The sequence below is a fragment of the Rhinopithecus roxellana genome, chromosome 10 (assembly GCF_007565055.1).
Source record: "Rhinopithecus roxellana isolate Shanxi Qingling chromosome 10, ASM756505v1, whole genome shotgun sequence".
Classification (NCBI taxonomy): Eukaryota; Metazoa; Chordata; class Mammalia; order Primates; family Cercopithecidae; genus Rhinopithecus; species Rhinopithecus roxellana.
The window spans coordinates 8138119-8160738 of NC_044558.1; the positions used below are offsets into that span (position 1 = coordinate 8138119).

The following is a 22620-nucleotide window of genomic DNA, read 5'->3' on the forward strand; positions in this document are numbered from 1 at the left end:
TTTTAAAATTCATGTTTTTTTTATTATTGAGTTTTGTTACTGTTTTTTCCCCCAATATTTTCATCTGCAGTTAGTTGAATCCATGGATGCAGAACCTGTGGATATGGAACCTGAGGATGTGGAGGGCGGACTCTTCTTATGTATAGAAAGTAGAGAGTAACGGAAGAGTTGAATTTTATTTTTTATTTTTTATTTTTTTTTGAGGCGGAGTCTCGCTCTGTCGCCCAGACGGGAGTGCAGTGGCCAGATCTCAGCTCACTGCAAGCTCCGCCTCCCGGGTTTACGCCATTCTCCTGCCTCAGCCTCCCAAGTAGCTGAGACTACAGGCACCCGCCACCTCGCCCGGCTAGTTTTTGTATTTTTAGTAGAGACGGGGTTTCACCGTGTTAGCCAGGATGGTCTCGATCTCCTGACCTCGTGATCCGCCCGTCTCGGCCTCCCAAAGTGCTGGGATTACAGGCTTGAGCCACCGCGCCCGGCCGGAAGAGTTGAATTTTAAACAGAGAAATTAATTGGTTAGATTTGCCTAGCAGTAATTGTCCAAGAATGGATTAAAGGCATACAGGGGGAAGTGTAGAGATTCCAGTAGTCCCTGCTCTTCTTCTTAGGGAATAATGATTATTTTTTTCTCCTGCTTTTCTTTTTTTTTCCGTTTTTTTCTTTTTTCTTTTCTTTCTTTCTTTTTTTTTTTTTTTTTTGAGACTGAGTTTTGCTCTTGTTGCCCAACTGGAGCGCAATGGCGCGATCTCGGCTCACCACAACCTTTGCCTCCCGGGTTCAAGGGATTCTCCTACCTCAGCCTCCCGAGTAGCTGGGATTACAGGAGGGCGCCACCATGCCCGGCTAATTTTGTATTTTTAGTAGAGATGGGGTTTCTCCGTGTTGGTCAGGCTGGTCTCCAACTCCTGACCTCAGGTGATCCACCAGCCTCGGCCTCCCAAAGTGCTGGAATTATAGGTGTGAGCCATCACTCCTGGTCCATATTTTTATCTTTTGATTCTGTTTTCTTTGCGGTTTGCAAGACCCCTCAGTGGATACCTGAAGCTACAGACACTACCGAACCCTATGCATACTGTGCATTTTCCATCCCATAACCCATTCGACTAAGTGACTAAAGGACGAGATGGGTGGGTGGCATTAACAGTGTGAATATGCTGAACAAAGGGATGATATATGTCCCATTCAAGATTTCATCACACTACTCAGAATGGCACACAATTTAAAAGTTATGAATTGTTGGCCAGGTATGGTGGTTCACGCTTGTAATCCCAACACTTTGGGAGGCCGAGGCTAGTGGATAACCTGAGGTCAGAAGTTTGAGACCAGCCTAATCAACATGGTGAAACCCTGTCTCTACTGAAAATACAAAAAAAATTAGCCGGGCATGGTGGCGCATGCCTGTAATCTCAGCTACTTGGGAAGTTGAGGCAGGAGAATCACTTGAACCCAGGTGGTAGAGGTTGCAGTGAGCCAAGATTGCGCCATTGCACTCCATCCTGGGCGACAAAAGGGAAACTCCATCTCAAAAAAAAAAAAGTTTTGAATTGTTTATTTCTGGAATTTTCCATTTAATATTTTTGGATGGTGGGAAGTGAAGCCTCAAGTAAGGGAGGGCTACTCTAGTTAGGATATGAATGTGAGATTTTTAGGACCTAAACTAGGGAGATAACAGAAGGAATAGAACATTTAAATATTTAGGAGATAAAATATTTAGGGTTTAGTGATTAATTGGTGTTTGGAGGAAAAATGAAGCATAGATAAGAGGTTGGGGTTGATAGTGCTGTCAACTGAGGGAGAAAAATCAAAGGTTTTTTTTTTAAGTTTTAAGGTTTTTTGTTTTTTAGATGGGAGGAGGTATGGAGATGTATTCAGTTGGACATGTTGAGTGTGAGATTCTTGTGAAATCTCCAGAAGAAGTTCAGTAGGCAGTTGGATATATTACTGAAACTTGAAGATGAGGCCTGAGATGGAGATAAAAGCTAACGATTCCCAAAAACGTATGTATTAGTTGTAGCTGGAATAATGGAAGTAAATGAGATAAGCTAGGGAGAGGATATAAAGTTACAGAAAAATTAGAGAGGGGGAGAGGGAAGAATAATGGTCCTTAGGCAAAATAGTAACAATTACCAAGGGAATAAAATTTCAAGAAAATAATATGTAAGAGAAGTTCTGTTTTCATAGTAGTAATTGTGGAGAATGAATTTAACAGGTACTAAAGAAGTATAGTAGTTAGGCTGTTGAAATTGTTGTACTTGGCTATTAAGAAATCATTAACCGGGCACAGTGGCTCACGCCTATAATCCCAGCACTTTGGGAGGCTGAGGTGGGTGGATCACCTGAGGTCAGAAGTTGGAGACCAGCCTGACCAACATGGAGAAACCCCGTCTCTACTAAAAATACAAAAATCAGCTGGGCCTGGTGGCGCATACCTATAATCCCAACTACTCGGCAGGCTGAGGCAGGAGAATCGCTTGAATCTGGGAGGCGGAGGTTGTGGTGAGCCGAGTTCACGGCATTGCACTCCAGCCTGGGCAACAAGAGTAAAACTCCGTCTCAAAAAAGAAAAAAAGAAATCATTAACATTCACACTGAGAAACAGCCCTGACAAAAAGAAATTTTAAAAAAAGTCATTAACAATTAAATTTAAGGTTGCCTAAGTAAGGGGGAGGTTGAATAAGAGAGAAGCACATAAATACATGTAAGTCACTGGTAATGCCCTAGATTTCTGCACTGTTCACTATCTAATACAGTATCCACCAGCCTCATGTGGCTATTTCCCTCTTGCCACCCAGGCTGGAGTGCAGTGGCGTGATCTCAGCTCACTGTAACCTCTGCCTCCTAGGTTCAAGCATTCTGCCTCAGCCTCCTGAGTAGCTGGGATTACAGGCACGTGCCACCATGCCCAGCTAATTTTGTATTTTTAGTAGAGACGGGGTTTTGCCATGTTGGCCAGGCTGGTCTGGAACTCCTAAGCTCAGATGATGCACCCACCTCAGTTTTCCAAAGTGCTGAGATTACAGGTGTGAGCCACTGCATCCAGCCTTTATGTGGCTATTCAAATTTAAATGAATTAAAATGAAATTTTTAAAACTTAATTTTCTTGTACTAGCCACATTTCGAGTGCTCAGTGACAACATGTGTCTATAATATTGGATTGCACAGATAAATAACATTTTCAGGCTGGGCATGGTGGCTTATACCTGTAATCTCAACACTTTGGAAGGCTGAGGCAGGAGGATTGCTTGAGCCCAGCGGTTACAAGACCAGTCTGGGCAACATAGCAAGACCCTGCCTCTACAAAAAATTTAAAAATTAGCTGGGCCTGGTGGTGTGCATCTGTAGTCCCAGCTACTTTAAGAGACTGAGCTGGGTGGATTGCTTGAGCTGGGGAGGTCAGGGCTGCAGTGAGGCTTGATCATGCCACTTGCACTTCAGCCTGGGTGACAGAGCTATGACCCTGTCTCAAAAACAAATTTTTTTTTAATCATTGCAGAAAATTCTTTTGGAATGCACTGTATCAGATCTTGGGTCAAGTTGTGCTTTTTAAAAATATAACTATATCAAGACTGGGCATGGCGGCTCATACTTCTAATCTCAGCACTTTTGGGAGGCCAAGCTGAGAGCATTGCTTGAGGCCAGGAGTTTAAGACTAGCTGGGACAACGTAGCAAGATCTGAGTCTCCAAAAATTTTTAAAAATAAAAATAATAACTTTATTATTTTAACCATAATTCGACTTTAAAAAGTTTGACTTTAACCATAAAGTTCATCCCTTTAAAGTATATAGAGTGTTGTTTTTAGAACTGAAGTTACACATTTAAATATGTATACTCTATTAATAAAGAAAAAATAGTTATTTTTTTGGAAAATATACAAAGGATGTTATCACAAACATACATGCACAATTAATAAAGGTTAACTATATGTCATAGTTACTCAATATTTGGTGACCTTACAGTTTCAGAAGAGGGGAAAATTTGCAGTGGGTTTAATGAGTGGATGAGAGGAAGTTTAGAAAGTAGAGACAATAAGTGTAGGCTGGGGTGAGGGTTGAAAAACTACATATTGGGTACAATGTTCACTATTTGGGTGATAACGTTAAGTAACTAGAAACTCTAACCTCAGCATTATGCAGTATATCCATGTAGCAAACTTGCACATATACCCCCTGAATCCATAATAAAATATATGTATGTAAATAAAAATTAAAAAATAAAACCATGAACAAAATAAGTGTAGGCCATTTCTTCTGGTAATTTTGAATGAATAAGATCAGGGAAGGTTGGGTAAGTAGAAAGCACGGTCAAGGTTGAGATGAATAGATGAGCTGGAAAAGGTCTTTAAAAGTTGAAGCATTGAACTGTAATGTTTTGTCTGCTTTGGTATCATAAGTCTGTTCCAAGCCAATTACTGCTTTAGCTTTGATTATTCTTTTTTTTTTTTTTGAGACAGTCTCGCTCTGTCACCCAGGCTGGAGTGCAGTGATGCAATCTCGGCTCACTGCAACCTCTGCCTCCTGGGTTCAAGTGATTCTCCTGCCTCAGCCTCCGGAGTAGCTAGGACTACAGGCGCGCACCACCACGCCCGGCTAATTTTTGTATTTTTAGTAGAGACGGGGTTTCACCATGTTGGTCAGGCTGGTCTCCAAGTCCTGACCTCGTGATCCACCCGCCTTGGCTTCCCACAGTGCTGGGATTACAGGCTTGAGCCACCACGCCTGGCCGGGTCGATAGGGGTTTTCAGCCTTACCTGCACATGCAAATCTCCTTTCCCTCTGTAATCCCCAAATTTAGACTAATTCTCTGTCTTTCAAGGTGAGTTGCCTTACTCTGTGTGGATTCAGGGTGAGGGAAACTTTGCTGCCAGTTTATGTCATTGAAGTACATGGAAGTTTATCGGGGAATTTCTAATAATAGTAAACTTAAAACGGAAGGCCTTGGAGTTGCAGTTGTTTACCAGAAGAGTTTGTGGCATTTTCTGCATACTTCTACACACCTCTTAACTCCCTTCCTAATATTATTGATAGAGACAGCTTTTTATCAAGTCACACATAGAATCTGCTACTCCCTTTCAATTCAAATCTGTTTGCTTCAATGACGTAACAGAAGGACCACTCTAGGTGGCTCCTTTCTACCTAGACATGCTCTTTTCTACCTAGACAAAAAAAGCCATCAGCCATTAGTAAATAGTAAACTATCAACTCAAATATTTGTTCTGCCTACCCAGGCACCCTGCTACATAGAGGGGCTAGTTTAGGTTTTAGTTTGGTGACAAATTGTTTGTGTTGCATTGTATCAGGTTTTTTGTTTGTTTGTTTGTTTTTGAGGCAGAGTCTCTCTCTGTCCAGGCCCAGGCTGGAGTGCAGTGGAGAGATGTATTGGCTCACTGCAACCTCCATTTCCCGGGTTCAGGCGATTATCATTCCTCAACCTCCCGAGTAGCTGGGATTACAGGCGCCTGCAACCACGCCCAGCTAATTTTTGTATTTTTAGTAGAGATGGAGTTTCACCATGTTGGCCAGGCTGGTCTAGAACTCCTGACCTCAAGTGATCTGCCCTCCTTGGCCTCCCAAAGTGCTGGGATTACAGGCGTGAGGTACCATGCCCAGCCTGCTTGTATCAGTTTCTTTATGTCTCCACAGATTTTTTTTTTGTTTTCAGGGACGTAAGTGGGGAGCATAGAGATATTTTGCTAGTGATCATCCTCTGGCGAAAGCATAGTTTGATTTCTGTGATGAGAATCTTGACCATATTCTATCCCTCTTAGAAGGGCAGAAATGAAACTGCCATATTACCCATAGATATCACTATTAAAGGCTTTCACAAATTTACTGAATGTGCACTTGGTGTGAATACCTCATTAATATTTTAAACATCTGCCATTCTTATTCTCTTAATGAGTAAAGTTCTTCAACAACCAGTACTTAGCTAAATATTACACAATACAATTTTTCCCTTTCTTCATGTAATGGATGTAGTAATTTTTTTTTTTTAGACGGAGTCTTGCTCTGTCACCAGGCTGGAGTGCAGTGGTGCAATCTCGGCTCACTGCCACCTCTGCTTCCCAGGTTCAAGGAATTTTCCTGCCTCAGCCTCCCGAGTAGCTGGGATTACAGGCACGCATCACCACACCCGGCTAATTTTTTTTTGTATTTTAGTAGAGACGGGGTTTCATATGTAGTAATATTTAAAGAACAAACTTCAAGAAAACTCTTGACTGTGAAATACTTTCAAACATAACAGTTGTCCCAGATTTGGCTAGAAGCTACCTTCCGTTTCCTTTTTTTTTTTTTTTGAGACAGATTCTAACTCTGTCACCCAGGCTGGAGGCGCCATCTTTGCTCACTGCACACTCTGCCTCCTGGCTTCAAGTGATTCTCATGCCTCAGCCTCCCACATTGCTGGGATTACAGGCGCATGCCACCACGACCGGCTAATTTTTGTATTTTTGGTAAAGACAGATTTCGCCATGTTGGCCAGGCTGGTCTCAGACTCCTGACTGACCTTAAGTAATCCCATCTCAGCCTCCCAAAGTGCTGGGATTACAGGTGTGAGCCACCATGCCTGGCCTCTTCTGCGTCCTGGTTGTTAACATGTCCCTACCATGTTTTGATGACATCCTTACTTTCTGTACAAGATGTTCTCAGTTCATTTTATTATTTCCCCAGCCCAGTCCTGTGCCAGCCATTTCTCCTAGAGCCCTGGTTCTTTTTGCTGTAGAAAGGTATTCAGAAAAATATGGGTGCCAGGTGTGCTCGGCTACTGGGCCTGTTTTCGGTGAAGAATTAGTGTCTTAGTTCGTTTGCGCTACTATTAACATAATATATGAAGAACAGAAGTTTGTTTCCTTGCAGTTCTGTAGGCCTAGAAGTCCAAGCAAGACACTGGCATCATCATGAGTTACTTGGGAAGTTGAGGGCTTTCTTGCCACATGCTCACATGGCAGAGGGCCTGAGGGCAAGAGAGTGTGAACCCACACTCAAAAGCCCTTTTTACAGCTGCATTAATTCATTCATGGAGGCAGAGCCCCACTTCTGAGAACACTGTTGCATTGGGGATTAAGTTTCTTTTTTCCTTTTTTTTTTTTTTTTTGAGATGGAGCATCACTGTTGGTGTCCAGGCTGGAGTGCAATGGTGTGATCTCAGCTCACCGCAACCTCCGCCTCCCGGGTTCAAGCGATTCTTCTGCCTCAGCCTCCCTGAGTAGCTGGCATTACAGGCATGTGCCACCACACCTGGCTAATTTTGTATTTTTAGTGGAGATGGAGTTTCTCCATGTTGGTCAGGCTGGTCTCAAACTCCTGACCTCAGGTGATCCACCTGCCTCGGCCTCCCAGTGTGCTGGGATTATAGGCGTGAGCCACTGCACCCAGCCCAGGATTAAGTTTCGGATGCATGAATTTGGTGGGGAGGAAGCATTTAGACTATAGGAGTTAGGAAATATTTATAAGTAAGCATGTGTGTTTTGGATTTTGAAAATTTAGTATAAAAAAGAAAAACATTTGTTTCCAAAAAATTGGATTACATATTGAAGTGATGATGTTTAGGTATATTTTTTAAATATATTAATCTGTTTCTTTTCACATTTTTAATGTAACTACTAGAAAATTAAATTGCATTTAGCTCACATTATGTTTCTGTTGACCATCGCTAATTTAGAATATTCTATTAAAATGCTGTGAAAGTTGATGCTACAGTAAGTTTACTACTTCCTTTTTAAAAATATCTTAACACCTTCCTTTTTGTGGTTTCTTGCATTAGCATCCTTTAGAAGCCATAATTCTTTGCTGTTGCTGAACACAGAAATTTAAGATTGTTAAGAAAATTGGAATCCTCATCCTGTAAAATATTATCTTTTGTTATTTGCCAACATGTCCAGTAATCAGAAATGGCATTTCTTTATGGCTTTGTTCTTTGAGTACTTTAGTCATTGTTAAGAGAATACTAGAAGGGTTTTACTGTAAATATCTTGAAATATTTGGTAAATATTTTGGTTTATTTCAGATAAACTGCTAGTGTGTGTTTGGAATACATTAAATGCATAAACTTAACTGCTTTATATTCTGTTTTTTTTTTTTTTTTTTTTTTTTTTTGGAGACGGAGTCTCGCTCTTCGCCCAGGCTGGAGTGCAGTGGTGTGATCTTGGCTCACTACAACCTCCACCTGCTGGGTTCAAGCGACTCTCCTGCCTCCACCTCTTGAGTAGCTGGGACTACAGGCGCGTGCCACCGCGCCCGGCTAATTTTTTGTATTTTTAGTAGAGATGGGGTTTCACCGTGTTAGCCAGGATGGTCTTGGTCTCCTGTCCTGACCTTGCGATCTGCCCACCTCGGCCTCCCAAAGTGCTGGGATGACAGGCGTGAGCTACTGTGCCCGGCGTTTTATATTCTTTAGTAATTTCTGGCCATTGTGGCTCCTTAAGCTTGTTAATTAATTTAGTGTCCATATTCATATCTTAATGATACTGAGAAATGGTTTCAGTTGGTTTTTGGTGTCTGGCTCTTGCTTATGAAAGATAAACTGTAGTTCAGCTATTTATTAGCATTGAGTTTTTCTAGAAGCGTTACATTTTTTTGTTTTTGAGATAGGATCTTGTTCTGCCCCCTGGGTTCAAGTGATTCTCCTGACTCAGCCTCCTCAGTAGCTGGGATTACAGGGGTGCGCCACCACGCCCAGCTAATTTTTGTATTTTTAGTAGAGACTGGGTTTCACCGTATTGGCCCAGTTGATCTTGAACTCCTGACCTCAGGTGATCTGCCCGCCTCGGCCTCCCAGTGTTGGGATTACAGGCGTGAGCCACTGCACCCAGCCTTAACTGATTTATTTTAATAAAGTTGTAATATATTTGAGGTGGCAAGACCATTCTCTTCAAACTGTTAATGGTAATTTTTTAAAATTATTTTTTATTTTTAGACTGGGTTACACACTGTCACCCAGGCTGGTCTTGAACTCCTAGGTTCAAACAATCCTCCTGTCTCAGCCTCCTGAAGGGAAGTATTGGGATTACAGGCTTGAGAAACCCTCTTAATTTAATGACTATAGAAGCTTACTTTCTTTTTGCATAAGGGCCTTTGATAGTCATTGTTTATGGCTACAAATGAATTTGATTTTGACTAAATTATCTGAGTTATAAATTTCTTTTATTTCCACCTTTGTTATTGTAACCATCCTTAAATCATACACAAAAAAGATGCTTTAAAAAATTAGTAAAACACTCTCATTATAAAAGTTAGGAAATTAGAGGAGGAAAAAAGAAATAAAAAACCACCTGCAGTCAGTACCTTTATCCAGAGATAAGCGTTGTTACTATGTATGACATACTGGTTTCTGTGTGTTTGAACTCTGTTTTTATAGTTATCATTATATTGTATGGTTGTACAGTTTGCCTGTTTTACCACATAGCAAAAGCATTTTCCCATTTAAGAATTTGAGGTTTATAGATTAAAAAACAGCAAAATATTTGTACACAGTAATCAAAATGGGTGTGTGTGTATGTATGTATGTGTGTGTGTATCTATGTATAGGGGTGTGTGTATGTGTATGTATATATGTATGCCACCATACAGCAATGTAATTATGAGTATACATACGTATGCACACACATAGTTATGTTGCTGTGTGGTGGCATAATTTGCCAGATTTGCCGTAGAGGAAAACCATTTCCCACATTAAAATTTTGAAGTTATGTATAAAAAACACTCGAATTATTGAGTATATATTATTTTTTTAATTCTCAGTAAGAGAAAATTAGAATGTTTGTCCCACAGATGCAAACATTTAGTTAGAACTAAATCTAGTAAATTGATCATAAATACATTTGATCACTGTGAACAGAAGTTTAGAAGTCATGGTTGATATATGACAAAGCTAAATTAGTCTTCTCACTTCCAGCCTTTGTTCAGAGATTTGCAAGAAAGTGCATTTACTGCTTCGCATATAATTTGGGGTATTATCAGAACATTATAATTCAGTAGTTTGTTTTTAGAACAGTGGTACTGTGTGGTTCAGAAATTTGTAAAAGCCAAGTATTAGGGGCTTGAATAACATTACGTTGAACATTCTTTAAGGAGCCTGGCGCGATGGCTCACGCCTGTAATCCAGCACTTTGGGAGGCCAAGGCGGGCGGATCGCCTGAGGTCAGGAGTTCAAGACCAGCCTGACCAACATGGAGAAACCCCGTCTCTGCTAAAAATACAAAATTAGCTGGGCGTGGTGGCGCATGCCTGTAATCCCAGCTACTCGGGAGGCTGAGGCAGGAGAATTGCTTGAACCCAGGAGGCAGAGGTTGTGGTGAGCTGAGATCACGCCATTACATATTCCAGCCTGGGCAACAAGAGCAAAACTCCGTCTCAAAAAAAAAAAAAAAAAAAAAAAGTTCTTTGAGGAAGTTTAGTTTCGTATATTGACTAAGCTATAGGGGGAAAACCTTAGTGTGCCTTTTCCACTTCCTACCCTCTCAAGATATCCCAAGTCGGCTTCCTTTATTTAAACTGTTAAATCTACTCTAGAGCATACCAAAGATATTTTGAAAATATAGGAAATTCTTAATGCATTTAAAAGGAACTACTTCCCAGTTTTTTCCCATCTTAGAAGTAATTCCTCAGAGATATCTTAGGAAACAAGGAAAAATAAAAACCAAAATAACCCCACTGAAGTTTCATCAGAAAAGACAATGTCGATATATGATTTAGAATGTTGGCCTGTTCCCTTTCATGATGGATTTTAATATTTATTCACCAAATGTTTATTGTACTCCTATGTGCTTGAGGCTGTCTTAGGTAGCAAATAGAGAAAAAATTCTGCCTTCGTGAAACTTGTGTTTTAGTGGGATCATAGATGTATGTTTGCAATTTTATATCCTGAAAATTTTATAATTCAGTGTAACATAAGAATTAGTATAAATATTTTTAATAGCTGCTTGACAGTTGCTTATGTGCATATACCATAATTTCCTTCGTTTCCCTGCAGTGTTAGGTATTGTTATTTTTTCTATTGTAAATATAGTGGGCTAGGGTCTTACTCCACAGGGTTGTAACCATGAAACAATATTTTATGAAAACCAAATGTAATCTGTGTTGTATCCTTACCTAATTGAATTGGCCATTATTTCCCTGTACAAATCTTCCTCCCCCATATCCTTGGTGAACTTCATACATTCTATCAGGAAAGGGCTTTCCTGCAGTCTTTCACCTACACCGCTTGTCATTGACATGCCCGTTTATGTAAGTCTGGAAGGTTTCTTTAAGGCCTTGTTACAGAGAATATTGGGTAATAGGATCTTTGCATAATGTTCCAAAGGAAAGTTTTTACCATTATTGTCTCTCCATTGTCCTCCCTTCTCCCTGCAGCTCACAAGGAGGATGAGTGTATTGATCTTGTCTGGATGAATCCTCCAATCCCTTCCTTTCCTCCAGCATCTACCTCTCAAACTCCGTTCTCATCCCCTCCCTCTTGAATATAATCCAGCCAAACTCCTTTGTTTGGGCCTGGACTTTCTCAGACAGAAGCCAGCTGAGGAGACTGTCTTCTAATTGCTGGTTCTAAAACAACAGTCTTGAGGCTAGAGGCCCACAAGGGCTTGGAATAGGAGAAGGGAATTTACCTACTTAGCCTTGTGAACAAAACACTTATTAATACCTCAGATTTCACTGTTTAGAACTATTTTCTTAGGATTAAATTTCAGAAATGGAATTACTGGTTCTAAGGGCATGAACATTTAAATACTTTCTATTCATCGTAAGATTGTTTTCCAAAAGAGTTATATAGATTTTCAGTGACCCAAGTGAGAGTTCTTATTTTACTAACCCTATTTATCAATACTATTAAATATTTCATAAACTATAGTTTATGTCTGCAGAACTTTCCCCCACATGCTTTGATAATAATAACTAATTGTATTTCCTCTGTTGTCTTTTGGTATATTTTTGCCTTCAGATGCTTTTCTCCCCTAACCAATTTTCATAAGTTCCTTATATCAGAATGAATCCTTTTGTATTTTCTGCAAATATTTTTCAATGGCGAGAATTTAATGTCAATAGTATAGCACTGTTTATACCATCAAATTGGTTAATCATCTTAATTCTGTTTTTCTTTTTTTCATTTAAGTATAGTGAATCTTATCTCTGAACTTGATAGGTGAATTTCTTGTATTTTATCTTCTTGCTATTGGTATTTAAAATTGATTTATCTTCATGGATATTTTTACGTTATAGTATTAAAATCTAAAATTGAACTTAGTATACAAAAAATAGATTTTTAAAATGTTTATGCTAGCTCCTTATCAATGTTTAAAATTTTACTTTTGCAGTTACAGTAATGGTTATTCCCTTATTTCTGTATTTACTAGTAGAGAGTAAATGAAGACATTACTGAATACAATAAGATAAATGGCATATCAAGTAATAGTCTTTCTTGTAACACAAATGAGTTCTTAGATCAGTTGTCTTTAAATTTGTCTTGTTATGGCAAGTTGTGTTTTTAATGGCAACTTTTTTTAGGGCCTAATGTAAAGTTTGATCAAAAGTTTGGCGTGTAATCCCAGCACTTTGGGAGTCCAAGGCGAGAGGATCACTTGAGACCGAGAAGTTGAGACCAGCCTGTGCAACATAGCAAGACCTCATCTCTGCAAAAAAATTAACATATTAGCTGAGTGAGGTGGTACGTGCCTGGAGTCCTAGCTGTAGTTCAAGGCTGCAGTGAGCTATGGTCGTGCCACTGCACTCTAGCCTGGGCAGTAGAGCAACACGTTGTCTCAAAAAAAAAAGTTTGAACGGTGTATGTTTGAAGGACTTTTGTTCTCAAAATGGTGAGAAAAGGGTGGCGATTTGATAATATTTATGAAGCACTGTGTTTTATGTATATTCTCATATATTCTTGTGTCACTTGAATAAGGTATTAGTCCCATTTTACAGGGTGAAGAGACTGAAATGAAATAATTTGCCAAACTTACATTCAACAAACATAGAAGTGGGAGTGGAGCCTAGATCATTCTTGTTTGTTTGTTTTTCATTTTTGTTTTAAAAGCTGAGCATGCTTCTCTTCAAACGTCATAATTACCTTGTAGTGCACATTAAAACTAATAGGTCAGGTTGTCTGTGACCCCAAAGACAATAAAGACAGGATCTCATTCTGTGGCCCAGACTGGAGTTGAGTGGCAGGATCATGGCTTACTGCAGTTTTGGACTCCTGGGCTCAAGCAGTCCTTCCCCTTTAGCCTCCCAAGTAGCTGGGACTACAGGCATGTACCATCATGCCTGGCTAATTTTTCCAATTTTTTGTAGAGATGGGGTCAAGCTGTTTTGCCCAGGCTGGTCTCGAACTCTTGGCCACAAGTGATCCTTTGCCTCAGCCTCCCAACGTGCTGGGATTATAGGTGTGAGACACTGTGGTCTTTTTCAGTTTTTAAGCTTCTGTTTGTTGTTACATTTTAAAAATGTGAAGTTAAAGTCAGATCTCTGTGTGTGTGTGTGTGTGTGTGTGTGTGTGTGTGTGTGTTTGTGTTTCTTGAGACAGAGTCTCACTTTATTGCCAGGCTGGAGTGCAGTAGCGTGATCTTGGCTCACTGCAACCTCCACCTCCCGGATTCAAGCGATTCTCCTGCCTCAGCCTCCCGAGTAGCTGGGACTACAGGCACCTGCCACCACGCCTGGCTAATTTTTTGTATTTTTAGGAGAGATGGAGTTTCACCATGTTGGCCAGGATGGTCTTGCTCTCTTTACCTTGTGATCTGCCCACCTCGGTCTCCCAAAGTGCTGAGGTTGCAGGTGTGAGCCACTATGCCTGGCCCAGATCTCAATGTGTTCTCACTCTATATGGTATTTGTACCTGGGCTGGTGCTTTGGGAGAGAAGTTGCATTGTATGGTTGTTCAAGAACTTCTAAGAGACAGTAAAAGAAAATTAGGATTTATTATAAATTAGAATGTGAACTATAAAGAAATGACCCATAATGCTATGTTTGAGTCATAATAACCGACTAGAGTGTTTACGAAGACTTTTTCACACAGAGTAGGTATTCATTCAGAAGTGTTGAAGATAAATAGACTCTGTACTAAATGAGCTCTTGGTCCCTTTATTGTTACTATTCTGTGATTTATTGAGAATTATGTGTATATTTAAACTCACTCCATGATGTGCAGTGTTAACTTTTTAGTTACTTTTCTTATTGGATAAAATTAGTCAGCATCCAGAGCGAGAGTCCGTCTCAAAAAAAAAAAAAATTAGCATCTGTGCTTATCATTTGGAGGGTTTTTTGTTTGTTTGTTTTTTGTTTTTTTTTTGGGACGGAGTCTCACTCTGTTGCCAGGGTGGAGTGCAGTGGTGCGATCTCGGCTCACTGCAACCTCTGCCTCCTGGGTTCAAGCAATTCTGGTACCTCGGCCTCCCGAGTAGCTGGGACTACAGGCGCACGCCACCACGCCCAGCTAATTTTTGTATTTTTAGTAGAAACGGGGTTTTACCATGTTGACCAAGATGGTCTCGTTCTCCTGACATCGTGATCTGCCTGCCTCAGCCTCCCAAAGTGCTGGGATTACAGGTGTGAGCCACTGCACCCAGCCTGGAGTTTTTAAGTAGCTGAAGAATTAGATTTGTTTTTATGTGAAAGATATGATTTTGTCATAGAGTTAGGCACTTGTGTTACTTTGGACCAAACGTAGTCTGCTAGAATTTTGAGATAGAGCTAGATATGTAGATACGATCTACCATGGAACTATAATTCGGCTATGTAATTTCTTAAGTGTTAGTGTATTATGAACTGGGAAGCATTTGAAGAGAAACAGTGAAAGCAAAGCTCCTTGTATTTTTCATGAAATGACAAGTGGTAAATAGTATCTGTTAAAGTTCACTGTAGTTGCTCAGTGAAACACATCATACATGGTAGCTATTTAAGAAAAATAACTTACCACAGACTCAGGAAACTTTACAGTGTTTGACTTCCAACAATTTACAGTATTTATCGTCTGTCTTTGTTTGCTGTTCAGATATGGTAGATTTGTTATATTAAACACAATAGTGGTAAATGTGACTCTAAAACATAATCCAAAACTTTGGCAATGGATGCCTTGTTACTTACGTTAGAAGGACTTTACACCTCACTTTGTATTTAGTGCTCTAGCTATCAAATCTATAAGTAGTAGCTGAGTCCTGGTTACTTAAATGATTTAAATGATGATATTTTCACCTAAAAGGACTCATTTACCAACCTAAGCAATTTTCACCTCTTTGCTTATAATTAGGGTTAAATTTTGCTTAAACTGTTTACTTGACCTGTGGGAAACCAGAAGAAGGCTACTCCCTTATACTATTGAATATTTAGAATTTTAATACCCGTGATTGTGGTTTGATGTTTCAGTTTTAAAAGGCATTGAAAATCTTGAAATTTATGTAAAATCATCTTTTTAATTTTTTTATTAATTGTTTTTTCTTTTTCCTTTTTCTTTCTTTTTTTCTGAGATGGAGTCTTGCCCTGTCACCCAAGCTAGAGTGCAGTGGCGCGATCTCGGCTCATTGCAACTTCTACCTCCCGGGTTCAAGCAGTTCTCCTGCCTCAGCCTCCTGAGTAGCTGGGATTACAGGCACGCCACCATGCCTGGCTAATTTTTATATTTTCAGTAGAGATGGAGTTTCACTATGTTGGCCAGGCTGACCTCGAACTCCTGACCTCAATTGATCCACCCGCCTCAGCCTCCCAAAGTGCTGGTATTACAGGTGTGAGCCACTGCACCCTGCCAATGGTCTTTTTTTTTTTTTTTTTTTAAAGTAATTCATAGAAATTGGAATGAAATATCTATCTTGCTAACAGTCATTGTTATTAGAGTTTGAGATTATGAGTGACTTATTAAAATATAAAATTAAAAGGACAGGACATGTAACTAGAACAAAAATTTTAAATTCTTAGTAATACTGGTAGTAGTTATTAATACAGGTGTGACTTCTGTCTCATGTTCTTTCTGGCGAACACCACCACAGGGTCACAGTAAGGTTCTAAAAATATGAGCAAAAGCTGGTACTACCAGGAAATTCAAATTCCATACCTAGGAATCTCAGAACTCGGGGAGGAATAAACATTACAGAGGAAGCAAACAATAATGGGGAGTATTGTTTGGGAAATAAGAAATTAAGAATTTTACTGCTCTAAAATGTAAAAGTAAAACAGATGAAGTCTGGATTTTCTTTTGTTTTTACAAAGTTCAGTGGGAGAGCATTCTCTTCTGTTAAAATTGCCACTAATTATGTGTTTTTTATAAATCATGTTGTCTACTTTTCTCCAAAAGAGTTGAATAATGTACTCGTTTTCATAACATTTTAGAAAAATGAGTAAATTTTTGGCAGTTATTTTATTTGAGATGTGAGTGGTATTCGCTTTCAGATTTCTAATTCCCTGTTGGGAAAGTAATTTAGGTTATGTTGCTGTGACTATAATATTAAAATGCACAGATACATTATAAATTCCCTTTCACTTAATTTTCTTTTTTCTCTTCTTTTCTTTTCTTTTCTTTTCTTTTCTTTTCTTTTCTTTTTTTGAGACATAGTTTCACTTTGTCGCCCAGGCTGGAGTGCAGTGGCGCGATCTGGGCTCACTGCAACCTCTTCCTCCTGAGTTCAAGCAATTCTCCTGTCTTAGCCTCCTGAGTAGCTAGGATTACAGGTGTGTGCCACACCTGGCTAATCTTTGTATTTTTAGTACATACGGGGTTTCACCATATTGGCCAGGCTGGTCTCAAACTCCTGACCTCAAGTGATCCACCTGCCTCAGCCTCCCAAAGTGCTGGGATTACAGGTATGAGCCCTGTGCCTGGCTCCTTTCCCTTAATTTTCTGAAAGAAAAATTCACATACAGCCATGTGAATTGACTGGACTGTGAAATTAAAATAGTGGATTTTTTTGGTCTTTATACTGCAAGTTTGAGAAATAAAGAATAAAGCATTTTATTTGTGGATGCAAAGAACTCTGTACCTGACTCAGCTTCCTTTTTCTCTTGCCTGCATTTTTTGTGTACTTCACTGACTTGATTAGACATCGTAAGGCTTGGTACCTCTGCCATTCCCAATGTTAAGCAATTTTTTAATATTTGGAATTTGGTGGATAATCATTAACAGAGTTGCTTAAAGGGTAATAATGTTATTTTCTTTATGGAAATAATTTGAGGCACCTTCTCAGGGGTTCTTTGCAAGTAATGTTATGAGTTTATTATGGATATTTAGGAAAGAGGATGTGGAAACAAACCTGTACTTGTAGTATGAAGCTATGATAATCTGCCCCATCTTTGTCTAATTCTGTTTTAACTTCTCTCCTTAACATGTTTCTCTTCTTACTGACTCAGTTGTCAGTGAAGATTTATTTATCAGGAGATGGGAATGGAGTATTTTGGATATACTTCAAGTTTTGAATGATATCTGTTAAAATACATATAATGTTTTAATAGTGAGGTACACTGATCACAGAAATATGGTCTGATTTAACTTGATTTTGTAGTACTTTGCTTCTAAGTTTAGACAGATGATAGAAATTCACGAAAATTTCAGTCATAGTTATGGCCACAGTTATGCATTCCCAAAGGAAGTGTGTTGCATTCCTAAGTACAGTGTGTTGCATGCACTACTGAGCATAATGGGAAAAGAAAAGTGCTATAAAATCCTAAGTACCAAGTAACTAGCTAGAAAAAGCTTTTAATGGGAGAGCTGGCATGGTCATTAATCTGGTAGAATAGTATTTGAGGAAACAGTTGCATGTGTTAAGCTGCAGTTTCTTTTGGTTATTGAAAACCAAATAGGAAATTCTGAATTAATACTTACATGCTAAAGTGTCTTTGTGGAGCTTATTTTGAGCATTAGAGTGGGAGACTTAGTTCTAATGCAAACTATAGAAGAATGACCTTGGGTAAGTTTGTTGTCTAATTAGTAAACTGAGTGGTAGAATTGGATAATCCAGTCAGCTTTAGGCCCATGCCTTAAAAATACGCTTCTTACTCTCTCACAGTCAAAAAGAGTACAGTCTGATACTCTTGGTACAGTCTGATTCCTGCAAAACCCCTCCAGTTACTGAATGTATAGTAGTTTGCTATAGACAGACTACTTTGCATGGCTTTCAAACCTTTCTGAGACTCATTTTAAGAAATACATTTACATTGTGACTTAGTATATGCACACATAAAAAGAAGAAAGTTTCACAAAATAGTTTCCTTACTAGCGATGAGCCGTTTTTTGTTTTATTTCATTAACAACAACAACAAAAACTGTTAACCATCTTTTTGTTGGGGTTGCACTACTGTCCAGTGAGCACATAGTGAGGGCAGTACTGCTGAGGCCTATACAACATGCCTGCATCATCTAGAGCTTTGCTTTACCTTGGTACTATTTTTGGAAAAATGAAAAACTGCTTTTCCACAGGGGGAAAAAACTGTTTACTGCCCACTCTTTGAAAAACGTTTTCCTCAGAGCATAAACTTGAAGCTTTCGATCCTTTTAACCACTTAATTAAATCATTTGGTAAGTTGTTGATAGCTATTTGCCACAAAATGAAAATATAGTGGCCATATGAATTTTAGCTCCTGTCATTGTTCATTTTTCATAACATAAGCTCTGAACACAGTGTTCCTTCTTAGAAAGGAACAAACGATTATGATTTTGTGTAACAATTGAAGTTAGGTGTGTTTGAAGTTTTATAATTGCTGGTCTTCATTAGATAAATTATAATTAAATGATCTGTTAATTAAATGATCTGTTTTATTTTTGCTTTTTGTTTAGTCTCTTATTAATAGGCACAATACTGGCATTAGCTATAACACAAACCAATGGCACTAAAAATCTTCAGAACCTTTTTGGATTTGAGTTTTTGAAAGATATTTTGTGGAGACTACAGATTTAATTTTAAAGTATAAATGTGTTCTTATTTTAAACAAATGGGCTTTATATTTTGTGTTCTAATGATTGAGATAACTTTTTTTTGAGAACTTAAATTAAAATTCCCAGTTTTCTCTAGTTCTGTCAGATTTCTTTGTTCCCCCTCCCCAGTGGTTGAGTTCTTATGGGATTTGTGGCTTATTTTTAAAATCTAATGATTAAAATGAAGTTTTCTGGCAATATTAATATTTGTATGAATCTGGATATCCTACTCACTTAACTTCTAAGCCTTTTTCTTCATCTGAAAATGATAATTTTGTATACTTGGCTGGATTATTTTAAGTAACAAATAACAAAAAATGTGGTAGACTAACAGTACAGTTTGAAGTTTCATATAATTTTAAATCATTGTCATAGACTGACTTTGGAAAGTGAGTTCTGAGATTTTTGGTCTGAAGTGACCCTGAAAGTTTATGACCTAATTGTCATTTTATTAGGCCTGAGTGTGAATGTTGCATTTGAGAGAAAATAGTGTGGAAGTAGTTACATTGCTGCATGCCTGATCTAGCAAGTCCCTAACAGTGCCACTAAGCTGTCCTGTAGTACATCTTACTTAGTTCTCTCAATAGCTACATAGTATGTTGTCATTCCTGTTTTATAGATGAGAAAACCAAGGCAACTAGTTGATAGAATAATTTTTCCAAAATCAGAGATCTAATCTTAGAAGGTGTAGTTGAATAACATGGGATTTATTACTCTGGGGTTCCTGAGTCTATGAATTAATGGGAATTTTGAAATCTAATTGAAATCCAAGGAGAAAGTGATAGAAATAAAATTGTAGTGAGCGATATCAGCTCACTGCAACCTCCACCTCCCAGGTTTAAGCGATTCTCCTGCCTCCACCTCCCGAGCAGCTAAGATTACAGGCATGCACCACCACCCCTGGCTAATTTTTGTATTTTTATAGAGATGAGGTTTTACCGTGTTGGCCAGGCTGATCTCGAACTCCTGACCTCAAGTGATCCACCTGCCTCAGCCTCCCAAAGTGCTGGGATTACAGACATGAGCCACTGCGCCCAACCTAGTTTAAATTTTCTAGTGGCCACATTTAAAAAAAACAGGTGGAATTAATTTGGTAATATGTTTCATATAACCCAGTGTATCCAAACATTGTTTCTTTTTTTTTTCTGAGACAGAGTCTTGCCCTGTCACCCAGGCTGGAGTGCAGTGACTGGTGTACAACCATGGCTTACTGCAGCTTCAAACTCCTGGGCTTAAGCAATCCTCCGGCCTTAGCTTTCCAAGTAGCTGGGACTACAAGCATGTGCCACCACACTCTGCTAATGTTTAAAATTTTTTTTTTTTTTTTTTTTTTTTGAGGCGGAGTCTCGCTCTGTCGCCCGGACTGGAGTGCAGTGGCCAGATCTCAGCTCACTGCAAGCTCCGCCTCCCGGGTTCACGCCATTCTCCTGCCTCAGCCTCCCGAGTAGCTGGGACTACAGGCACCCGCCACCTCGCCCGGCTAGTTTTTGTATTTTTAGTAGAGACGGGGTTTCACCGTGTTAGCCAGGATGGTCTCGATCTCCTGACCTCGTGATCCGCCCGTCTCGGCCTCCCAAAGTGCTGGGATTATAAGTGTGAGCCACCATCCTGGCCTAAACATCTTTCAGCATATAATCAATATAAAAATTATAGGCCGGGCGCGGTGGCTCAAGCCTGTAATCCCAGCACTTTGGGAGGCCGAGACGGGTGGATCGCGAGGTCAGGAGATCGAGACCATCCTGGCTAACACGGCGAAACCCCGTCTCTACTAAAAAATACAAAAAAAAAAACTAGCCGGGCGAGTTGGCGGGTGCCTGTAGTCCCAGCTGCTTGGGAGGCTGAGGCAGGAGAATGGCGTAAACCCGGGAGGCGGAGCTTGCAGTGAGCTGAGATCCGGCCACTGCACTCCAGCCTGGGCGACAGAGCGAGACTCCGTCTCAAAAAAAAAAAAAAAAAAAAAAAAAAATTATAAAGATACTATATATTCTTTTCTATTACATCTTCAAAATCTGTTGTGTGTTTTACATTTAACATATCTCAGTTCACACCAGCAACATTTCAGTGAAGTACTCAATAACCATACTTGGGGCCAGGCATGGTGACACATACATGCCTGAATCCCAGCACTTTGGGAGGCTGAGGTGGGAGGATTGCTAGAGCCCAGGAGTTTGAGACCAGGCTAGGCAACAAACCAAGATGCTGTCTCCACCGAAAAAATAAAACATTATCCAGTGGCATGTGCCTGTAGTCCCAGCTATTTGGGAGGCTGAGGTTGGAGGATTGCTTGAGCCGAGGAGCTTCAGGCCACAGTGAGCCATGATCGTGCCACTGTACTCCAGCCTGGGCATCAGAGCAAGATTCCCATCTCTAAATAAATTGTATTTTATTTATTTTATTTTTACAGCCCAGATGTGTGAATCTTGAGGGAATTTTTTTTAATTGTCTAATGGCTACGATTACTGGACAACTCAATTTCTGAATGCCAAGTACCTCTCGTTAAACTGTTCTTCAACAACCTTTCCCTACCATCTCAAGAAGTTGGTGATAAAAATTATCAGTAATGAATTGGAGTTTTAAAATTTTTGCCTTTGATGTAATTGTGTCTTATTTTATAATATGCTAGCATTTAATATGAATATTTTTGTTGACATTTATTTCTTAAAATAGCATTATTGAAGTATAATTGACATAATAAAATGTACATATTTAAAAGGTACAAATTTAATTAGTTGTCCACATCCATGAAACCATCACCACAGTCAAGATATTTATTACTATTTTCCTGAAGTCTTCTTTCCTAGTTGTGTAAATCTCCTGTGTCTACATTAAAACTTTTAGATATCCTTCTTTTTTGGAGATAACCTCTCTTAAACTTCTAAACTTCATCATTTGTACCGGTTGCATTCTAGGTTGTTGTTTAGGTTGGGGATCTTCATTCATTCTCATTTTGGAGATTCTTCTTACATCTAACTGATTTTTGATCCTGCTTCCAGAATCCCATTTCATTCTGTTTCTTGGTCTCCTCATTTGTGAAAGAATAACTTCATAACTCTTTGAGAAAAGTCATTTGGGAGATAACTATATTTTTGAGAACTTACATGTCTGAAAATATCTTCCTTCATCTTCCTTTCCCTTTCCTCTTTAATAGGTAGTTTGGATAACAAATTCTAGATTGGAAATAATTTATTTCAGAATTTTAAAGACATTCATTCTATTTTCTTCTAGCTTCCGGTACTGCTGTTAAAAGTCTGAGGCTAGTAGGATTCTCTGTTCCCTGTAACCTATTTTTTTTTTCCTCTGGAAGTTTTCAGGTTTTTTGTCTTGTCCTCAGCGTTTTGAAATTTCAGCAGTGTGCCTTGGTATGGGTATTGTGGCTTTCTGTCTGGAAACTCACTGGCCATCAATTCTGAAAATTTACCTTCTACTCATTTCATTTCTTGCCCTCTGTTTTTATGTTACCCCTTCTAGAACTCCTGTTACATATATGTTGGTTCTCCCACACGAATGGTCTAATAGCCATCATTTTCTCCCCGCCCCTCCACTCCCCTGAAATGGAGTCTTGCTCTGTCACCCAGAGCTGGAGTGCAATGGTGTGATCTTGCCTCACTGTAACCTCCGCCTCCCAGGTTCAAGCAGTTCTGCCTCAGCCTGCCGAGTAGCTGGGATTACAGACGCCCACCACCACACCCAGCTAATTTTTGTATTTTTAGTAGAGATGGGGGTTTCACCATGTTGACCAG

At 39.4% G+C, this 22620-nt stretch overlaps 1 protein-coding gene and 1 non-coding gene across 10 annotated transcripts in view; both read left to right on the forward strand.

The window, feature by feature from the left end:
• WNK1 (WNK lysine deficient protein kinase 1) overlaps positions 1-22620 on the forward strand; it is a 160921-nt gene that overhangs the window by 10155 nt on the left and 128146 nt on the right. The window lies entirely within an intron of this gene.
• On the forward strand, positions 18238-18363 carry LOC115900203. The gene has a single exon (XR_004059872.1). It is a non-coding gene; the product is annotated as a U4atac minor spliceosomal RNA (small nuclear RNA).